Source organism: Glycine max, chromosome 12 (genome assembly GCF_000004515.6).
Source record: "Glycine max cultivar Williams 82 chromosome 12, Glycine_max_v4.0, whole genome shotgun sequence".
In the NCBI taxonomy this organism is placed as follows: Eukaryota; Viridiplantae; Streptophyta; class Magnoliopsida; order Fabales; family Fabaceae; genus Glycine; species Glycine max.
In genome coordinates this window covers 14873470-14882191 of record NC_038248.2, presented here as the reverse complement: position 1 = coordinate 14882191, position 8722 = coordinate 14873470, and the positions used below count along the sequence as shown (strand labels likewise).

At 32.8% G+C, this 8722-nt stretch overlaps 1 long non-coding RNA gene and 1 pseudogene across 1 annotated transcript; one reads left to right on the top strand and one right to left on the bottom strand.

Moving 5' to 3' along the window:
* Nucleotides 1-458: 458 nt before the first annotated feature.
* LOC102659803 (uncharacterized) lies at nucleotides 459-3065 on the bottom strand. The gene is made up of 2 exons (XR_005887665.1): nucleotides 2298-3065; nucleotides 459-813 (listed from the first exon to the last, which is right to left on the bottom strand). It is a non-coding gene; the product is annotated as an uncharacterized lncRNA (long non-coding RNA).
* A 496-nt stretch (nucleotides 3066-3561) lies between these two features.
* LOC112998557 (probable disease resistance protein RPP1) lies at nucleotides 3562-4131 on the top strand (annotated as a pseudogene).
* The last annotated feature ends 4591 nt before the right edge of the window (nucleotides 4132-8722 follow it).

The following is an 8722-nucleotide window of genomic DNA, read 5'->3' as shown; positions in this document are numbered from 1 at the left end:
TAGGCATGGCAACGGGGTGAAACGGGGACGGGTATTGCATTTCCCACCCCCGCCCCCGACTTTGTGACCAATCCCCAACACTGCCCCCGATCCCCGTCGGGATTAAAAATTACATACCCATCCCCGTCCCCGTTAGGGGTTGGGTTTCCCCGCCCCCACTAGTATTGATTAAAAATTTTTAAAAAAGAGAAAAAATATTGTAACTTATTGAAAAAAAATAGAAAAAAAATGGGGCTAAAAAGTAGTTACGTAACAAAAAAAACAATAACAAAGTCAAATTTAAAATATGGGATCATTATCATAATTTTAAAAATTACTAAAATAAATCAATCAACTCAATTAAAATCATAAAATTTGGGTATTGCATGAGGAATTAAGGACATGCATATTTATTTTCCCCCAAAATACAGTACCATCTAAATATATGTTGTCCCAACAATAAGTAGCATATAATTCTGTTTAGCAAAAAAAAAAGATACTAATATACTATGTTGGTTGTCATTCAACATGTTTCATTCTGTTTAGCATATGATTCTGTTTAGCAACTTAAACATGTTTCATTCTTTCAAATTACATAATAAAAAAAGAAATAACTTAAATTGTTCTGCAAATAAATGTTAATCATTCTTCCAAATTAGTGACATCAGCAGCACCCATCATTTCACCTGCATAAAAGAAATAAAAATTAGAACAAAAGCTTATATTATATAATAATAAAAAAATGAAATTTAGAACATTATTTACCTTCATCATCTGAAACCATTTCATTCATTACAGTAGCACATTCAGCAACAACTTTATAACTCATAGAACCTATAAAAATACATTACAAGTATTAGTTCTTGAATAAACACAAATATCAATTTAACAACATATATGAATGAGTTTGATCAATTGGTGAAGGTGAAGGAGACTCATTAATTGGTGAAGAAATAGGGTAAATTCCTTATGATGAAAAACTAATATCTTCCATTCTGAAAAGAAAAAAATACACTAATACCATAAAAAAATTTTCCCAAACAAGTAGTAATGTATTAAGGAAATAAGAAACCGGCTGTTGTTAGTATCAATCAATACATTATTATTTCTATTGTTTGTGACTACTTGCAAAACATTTTTTATTCTTCAATCTACTTAAAAAAGTTGTGCAAAGGCAAATAATATGAGTGAATGAATGAATGAAAGAACACCATTTTTGTACTTCCTTTTAAGCTAGCAAAATAGAAAAGAAAAACATGCATCATAGAACATAAAATAAGAATTATTTCTTCTAAAAAGAAGTTCCATATAAGAGCCATTAATTTTGAGCGTTTTCAAGCCTACAAGGATATGGTCTAACACTAAGGTTATTTAACGAGAATCATTTACCTGCTCCAGAGCCAAAAAGAATAAAGAGGCATGGTACTTGATGAGTTTTGTCATTGTTTTGTTTTGTTTTATTTTTAAAAATAGCATTTATTAAGAAAGGAGATACCGAGAATAAGACATCCTCCAAGACTAAATTAACCAAGAGAGAAAGGGGAAAAGCTAAGAACATGAAACATGTAACACAGCCTGCATTGATGTTCAAATTAATTAGCATTATTACATAGAGAAGTGGTTCAGCTCCTTCAAAAATGTAGTGCAGTGTTGTGAACACTTCAGAGAGTAAAGAACAAGTGGATGAGCAAATGAAATAATTAAGCGAATAGATTTGTATAATCCTCTTATTGTTTTATTTGTTGTACTCTACAGAAATCTAAACAATTGATTTCTCCATCAAATATTATCCACTCTACACACTTTACTCTCTAAAATACACCTTATAGCTTTAATTTCCTATTTTCTAATATTCTATTCATATTCACTAGTAAAATTTAAAATAAAACAGGGGAGATCAATATGTCTTCCAAACATAAATAAATACCAAGGTTACTTCTATTTTCTCCTTGATGTTTCTCAGTATCATTTTTAGTCAAAAAAATTAACATTGCAAAACTCAATTTCTTTACAATCACATCAAAATTTGCATTTCTGATACAAAACATCTTATATCATCAAAGGAAATTGCTATGTTTCTGCATTTTGATTCTTAACCGAGCCTTAAGAAACTCTTTCAAAATTCATGTACAAGTACAACAACAAACCAATTATATCCCAAGTAAAAGTATAGGTGACCAAGTGGGCAGAGTAAAGTGTTCAAAGGAACAAAGTTAAAAGGAGATAAATAACCAATCAATAAAAAGGAATGAAGTAATACGAAAAGTGGACAGCATCTCAAATTCTCAGTTGGTTAAGAGAGAGGGAGAGAGAGAGACCTTGGTGTCCTAGTCTATGGCGGAATCGAGATCGAAGAGTAGATCGAAGTACAGGAGTGGCAACTCCAAATCGGCAACTCCAAATCCCTAATCAGTGAATTTGTGAGAGACAGAGAGAGGTAGGTAGAGTGGGGACTGAGAGTTGCAACGGCGCAAATTAGACTTTAGGAATTAGGTTTTTCAAATTATAACAAATCTCGGGCGGGTCGGGGTCGGGGTTGGGGCGAATATCAATAATCTCATACCTGCCCCTGCCCCCGTTTTAGGTTATCAGGAAAACCCCAAATCCGACCCCGAACCCGATCAATGTGGTTTTTATCTGTCAAAGTCGGGGTGGGTTCAATTCAGTTCCCACGGGTCGGGTTCCACTGCCATGCCTATGGGCCGGTAAGGATATGCAATACTCGGCTTAATATCCAAAAAAATGATAAGGACCTTCAATTTAAAAAAAAAAAAACAAATCTATTTAAGGTATTGGATGAGTCTTGTGGATGGAAAAAAAAATATGATTAAGAGACGAGATTTCACAAAAGATCATTAGGTTTCCGGACAAAAATTAATAATAAAAAAAACAAATAAATATTCTATATGAATGTCATGATGAAAAGAAAAAAAAAAGTCATCACTCTTAATTACTAAAAAAAGACATAATTGAGATGAGACATCAGGATAATATGAACCAGAACTTCAAAAGATATGCAACTGTCATGCAATGCAAAGAAAGACCCCACAAATTGAAAGTAAAAAAACTTAAAAATATCAGCTATATGTGACTCATTCTAGTCGTGTAAAATTCATTACTGTTGACGCGTGCTTGTTCAAAGTCTTTCTAATTATTTCCTTCACACAGTACAAAAAAAAAAGTAATTTATGCTGATTAATCTTCTCATCAATTGGTTGAGCAGGGTCTAAGCACTACAGAGGAAAACGCCAAGTTTCAACACAATAACAATTTATTTAACAATATTATATAAGTCTCCGACTCCTAAAAATTGGAAAAAAGTTTTTAACTAATTTACGTTTTTGCCCACCAACGGCTGGCATCCTTTTCATTATCCACAGCATTTATCATATGTATTACAATTTTGTTTTTGAAAGTCTAAATTCTTAGTGATGATTTGGTATTTTGGCACTACTTTAGTACTGTTTCAAACTACAACATGAAGAAATTGAAAAAAAAAATTGAAGAGTCAACATATTGGGACATAATCAAATTTTAAGTTTTGGATATGATTTAGTTGATATGCATTCTCGTGTGAAACAAATGGAAGAGCTTTTAAATCTAAATTCAAATGAAATTGTTCCAGTTGTAGGAATTAGTGGGGCGGGTGGAATGGGAAAGACTATACTTGACTACTGCATTGTTTAATAAAATCTCTTTTCGATATGTTTTTTATTATTTCATTGAAGACATAAGCAAAATTTATTGGAATTTTGGATTGATAGCAGAAACAACTTTTTCATCAAGCTCTATACCAAGGAAATATCGAGATAAACAATTTTTGCCAAGGAACCATGTTGATAAGAACTAGGCTATGTCACTCAAAGCCTCTTATTATTCTTGATATTGTTGATCAACTAGAAAAATTGGCTTTCGACCCTAGATATGTAGGTGCTGGGAGTAGTAGAGTCATCATAATCTCTAGAGATAGACACATTTTAAGAAATTATGGAGTGAATGAAGTTTATAATGCTAAACTCCTAAATACGCATAAAGCTCTTCAATTATTTTGTAGAAAAGCTTTCAAATCTCATGATATTGTGAAAGATTATGAATGGATGACAAACCAAGTATGTTAGTGGCCTTCCTTTACCAATTAAAGTGTTGGGGTAGTTTTTGTTTGATTGAGACATTTGTGAGTGGAGAAATGCATTGGCTAGACTAAAAGGAAATCCAAAGATACCATGTATATATTGTGAATAAGTTTTGATGGATTGGAAAAAAATAAAAAAAATAAAATTTTCTGCATATTACTTGCTTCTTTACCTATGAATATAGGATAAGATAGTGAGGAAACTTCTAGCTTTTCAAGGATTTTATCTTAACATTGGCATGAAAATTTTCATTGAAAAATCACTTATAAGTTGCTATTGTTGGGGCGAAATTCATATGCATGACGTGCTAAAAGAGTTGGAAAAGAGTATTGTCTTAGAAAAATCACCCAAGGTGTGAATCATGCATGTTTTGATGATGTCGAAAAGAAATCACTTGATAATGATTGTCATCATCAAAAAGGGGGAGAATGTGAATGTATGTATACATGATTTTGATGATGCCAAAGAAACGCGCTTCTCAAGTTTTATTCAAGACAAGAATCTAAGATATCCAAGAAATTCAAGATATATGATCAAGATAATTTCTAGAGTCTTAGGAAGAAAATTCCAAGTTGAAACAGCAACAGGTTTGGCCAAAGGATTTAACTTAAAATGTTTTTTTAAGGAGTTTTACTTTCTGGTAATCGATTACCAAAAGATGTAATTGATTACCAGTGGCCAATGTGCCTTCTGAAAAGCTTTTAAATGTTTTAGAAAACATGTAATTGATTAAACATGACTTGTAATCGATTACCAGAGGTTTGGAACGTTTTAAAACAGCCTTAAAGAAATTTGAATTTAAATTACAAGTTATGTAATCGATTACAATGAATTGGTAATCGATTACCAGTCTTAAAAATTCAAATTTCAAAGTGAAGAGTCATAACTCTTTAGATAAATAGTTGTGTAATCGATTACACCACAATGGTAATCGATTACTAGTGAGAATTTCTGAAAATGGTTCCCAACAGTCACATCTTTTCATTTAACTTTTGAATGGTCATCAAAGGCCTATATATATGTGACTTGGGCACAAAATTTTCTTAAGAGAGTTTTTCTTGAATTGAAACGTCTTATCCTCTCAAAAAGATTCCTTGGTCAAACACTTTCATATTCAATAAGGAATCTTGAATGATCTTCAATTGTAATATCCTTCTCTTAAAAGAGAGAATTATTCTTCTTCTTCTTAATCAAAGAGATTGATTAAGGGATCGAGGATCTCTTAAGTTGTAAGGATTCTTGAACACAAGGGATAGGTTGTCACTGCGTGGTTTAGACTTTGTAAAAGAATTTTACAAAGAGAATGAAAAATCTCAAGTGGGTTACTTGAGGACTGGACGTAGGCACGGGGAGTAGTCGAACCAATATAAATCGAGTTTGCATTTCTCTCTTCCCTTATCTCATTTATTTTGTTGCAATCAATTTTGTCTTGCATGTTTAAAGAACATTATTAAATTAATTGTTGTCTCTTCTTCTGCATTCTGAGTCTATCATTTAGAAGGAGGTTTAAAGTTTGTTAGTAGAAAATTAATTCACCCCTTCTTAAGATAACTGAGGTCATTTGTCTAACACTAGGAACCAATAAAAAGGAGTAAGTTATGGGACTACAAAGGTCTCCAAAAAGTCATGATAAAGAATAAGGTAAAGAGTTTTCAATATTATAAAATCTTATGTTTTAATTTTTCCAAAATCTATAAACTATTAAAAAAAACCTAACATTTCTTTACTTTCTACAATACTTTAGGAAGCCAAAAAATCTTGAAGCCTTAGTTATTGAAGAAAGTCCAGAAGAATTTCTAGAAACAATGTTGATTATGGATGCTCTATCAAAAAATACATGAATCACCTTAATTTGCCTGTTCTTAGGGATGTGAATTTTTTAGTAATCTTCGATCATCTTTCTAATGAATTAAGATATATGTTTTGGGAAAAATATTCTTTCATGTGTTTATCATTAGGTTTTCATCAAGAGAGACTAGTTGAACTAATCATGCCTTACAGGAATATTAAACAATTAAGGGCAGCACAAAGATACTATAATGTTTTATTTCAATTTCCTTGTCTTTAAATGAATAATAAGGTAAAATATCTCTTATTTTTTAACTTTCGATAAGTTAATTAAAAACACAAAAAAGCTTAAATGTCATTAATTTTGTCTATTATTTTTAACCAATTTTTTAAAAAAATATTTTCTTATTTTTGTAAAAGAAAATTAAAAATTAATTGATGGTAATTTTCCTTACTTTTTTTTTTTTACAGTATCTGCCTAATTTGAGAATTCTATATCTAAGTTACTCAAAAAATCTTATTGAGATGCCAGACTTAAGAGGGGTCCCACATCTTAAGAGGCTTCATCTTGAAGGATGGGTAGAATTCATGTGGATTGATTCATCCATTGGTATTTCGGAAGAGCTTAATTCTATAATTTTGAAAAATTGTAAAAATCTTCACCTTGAACTCAATATCATTTTTGGGCTCAATTCTCTAGTGGTGCTAGATCTCAAGCTGTTCAAAATTGTTTAATAATCATCCTTTACAATTAGAAGCTGATGAAAATAGAAGTGTCATTCAATTATCAGCATCCTCTGTAAACGAAATGCTGATGTTGCCTTTCTATTTCTTTTCCTCTTAGAAACATGAATAGGTTTGTTGGTTTCTTATTTGTCTCGTTTCCCATGTTTATATCATCTACTTCAAATCCTTGACGCTATTGAGAACTTATATTCTTTGGGGGAAACAAATTTGTGACACTACCTAATGCCATTAAGCAACTTTCCAAATTTCAAAATCTAAACTTGTCTCCCGTTAAACAAAATGTGGTTAGTTCAATAAGGATGGACCTGTTTCCTGTCATGGACGATCAAAATTGGATACGCGTTGGTTACTTTGCAGTATTTGTGGCACATGATGATCCAAAGAATAATTACGGTAATAGTTGGGTACCCGATTATTGTCATCATATCGCATTTGGTGTTCGAAATGTACAACATAGGTGTTGCCCCTGTTTTGACGTACCAATTCAATTCAAGAGGGATTTGGTGAGAGTTGGATTCGAGCACTTGTTAATAATATTTTTCACTCAAGAATATCTCATTAATCAACTAAGGGGATGTGCAAGTGGAATGCATGATCCTGATACAATGGAATTCGGATCCATCAATAGCTTCAATCAAGGTTTCTATTTGGAGATGAAAAATTGTGGGTCTTTGGCTATTTGAGGAGGATCTTCAACAATTCAAATCAAACATGATGTTCACCGGAAATTCTTCATCCAGGAAGCACAAACTATTAACAAGTAATTAACTTTTAACAACACATCATTGAGTTATCATGGAATGTGTGATAACGGTTAAATAATTGTGAATTAATAGTAGTTAAATAGTCAAATTTTGGCTTAAAATTAATTATTTAGCCGTTATTTATAATTAAAAGTTGAAAAAATTAATTAAATTGAATTTCTGGTTGCAGATACGAAAAATGATGTTACATTAAGCAAAAAAGGCAACAGAAATGAAGAGAAAGAAAGAATTCTGAAGCAGGCCCAGCCCAACAGTGGCGCTAAGCGCGCAGAAGGCGCTAAGCGAGCAATCAAATGCTGGCGCTAAGTGTGGCGTTAAGCACGAAGGAGCAGAAACCGTTACGCGCGCTAAGCTGGCTACGCGCCCAGTGCGCGATCCAACAGAAGCACAGGCTAAGCCTGCAGGGAGCGCTGGGCACGCGATCCGAACGCGCTAAGCGCGACTACGAAGGTCCAGAAGCCCACTTCAGCAACTATAAATAGAGAGCCAGTCCCAAGGAATCATCACCTCGCCTCAGAGCACTATTCTCAGCACTCCAAGCTTGAGCTCTCTTCTCTCTCTATATTCTTTGTTTTATTATTCCCATTCTTTCTTTCACCCCCAATTGTAAGCCCTCAATGACCATGAGTGGCTAATCCCCTAGCTAGGGCCTGGCAGGCCTAAAAAGCCAACGATGTACGATGTGCTTCAAAGAGTTATCAATGCAAAAGGAATTTATTCCAGGTTTTTCTGTTCTAATTATTTTCTTGTTATCTTGCATTCGTTCTTAGATTTCTTTTGGGTTTTATTCGCTCGAGATAGGGTATTTCCTAATAAGGGTTTAAGAATTAATGCATGCATTCGTTTTAGGGGTTATACACTTGGGAAAGGGTAACACCTAACAGAACATCTTAAGAAAAGAATCATTGGGTTAGCATTGCTAGGCATAGAATGATAACTGCCCATGCATTTAAGCAACATCTAGAACTTAACCTTAATACATTTTAATTATTGAATCTTTGCAAAGGCATTTGGGAGATAGGTAGTTAAAATAGGCTTGCCAACGTGAGGCATCAGGGGCAAGTAATTAACAGATGTGCGTAGAACTAATACTAGTGCATTGGTAATGAATATCATATTTACATGTATCGTAGGCCAATTGGGTTTGTCCGGTCTTGGCATCTTTATTAATTGTCTTTCTTTTTAAACTATTTGATTTAGTAATAGCACTCTATTCCTGCACTTATTCCTGTTTTTCTTATTTTACTCTTACTTACAAATTGAAAAGTATTTAATAAAGTGCAATAAAATCCCTGTGGAAATGATACTCGG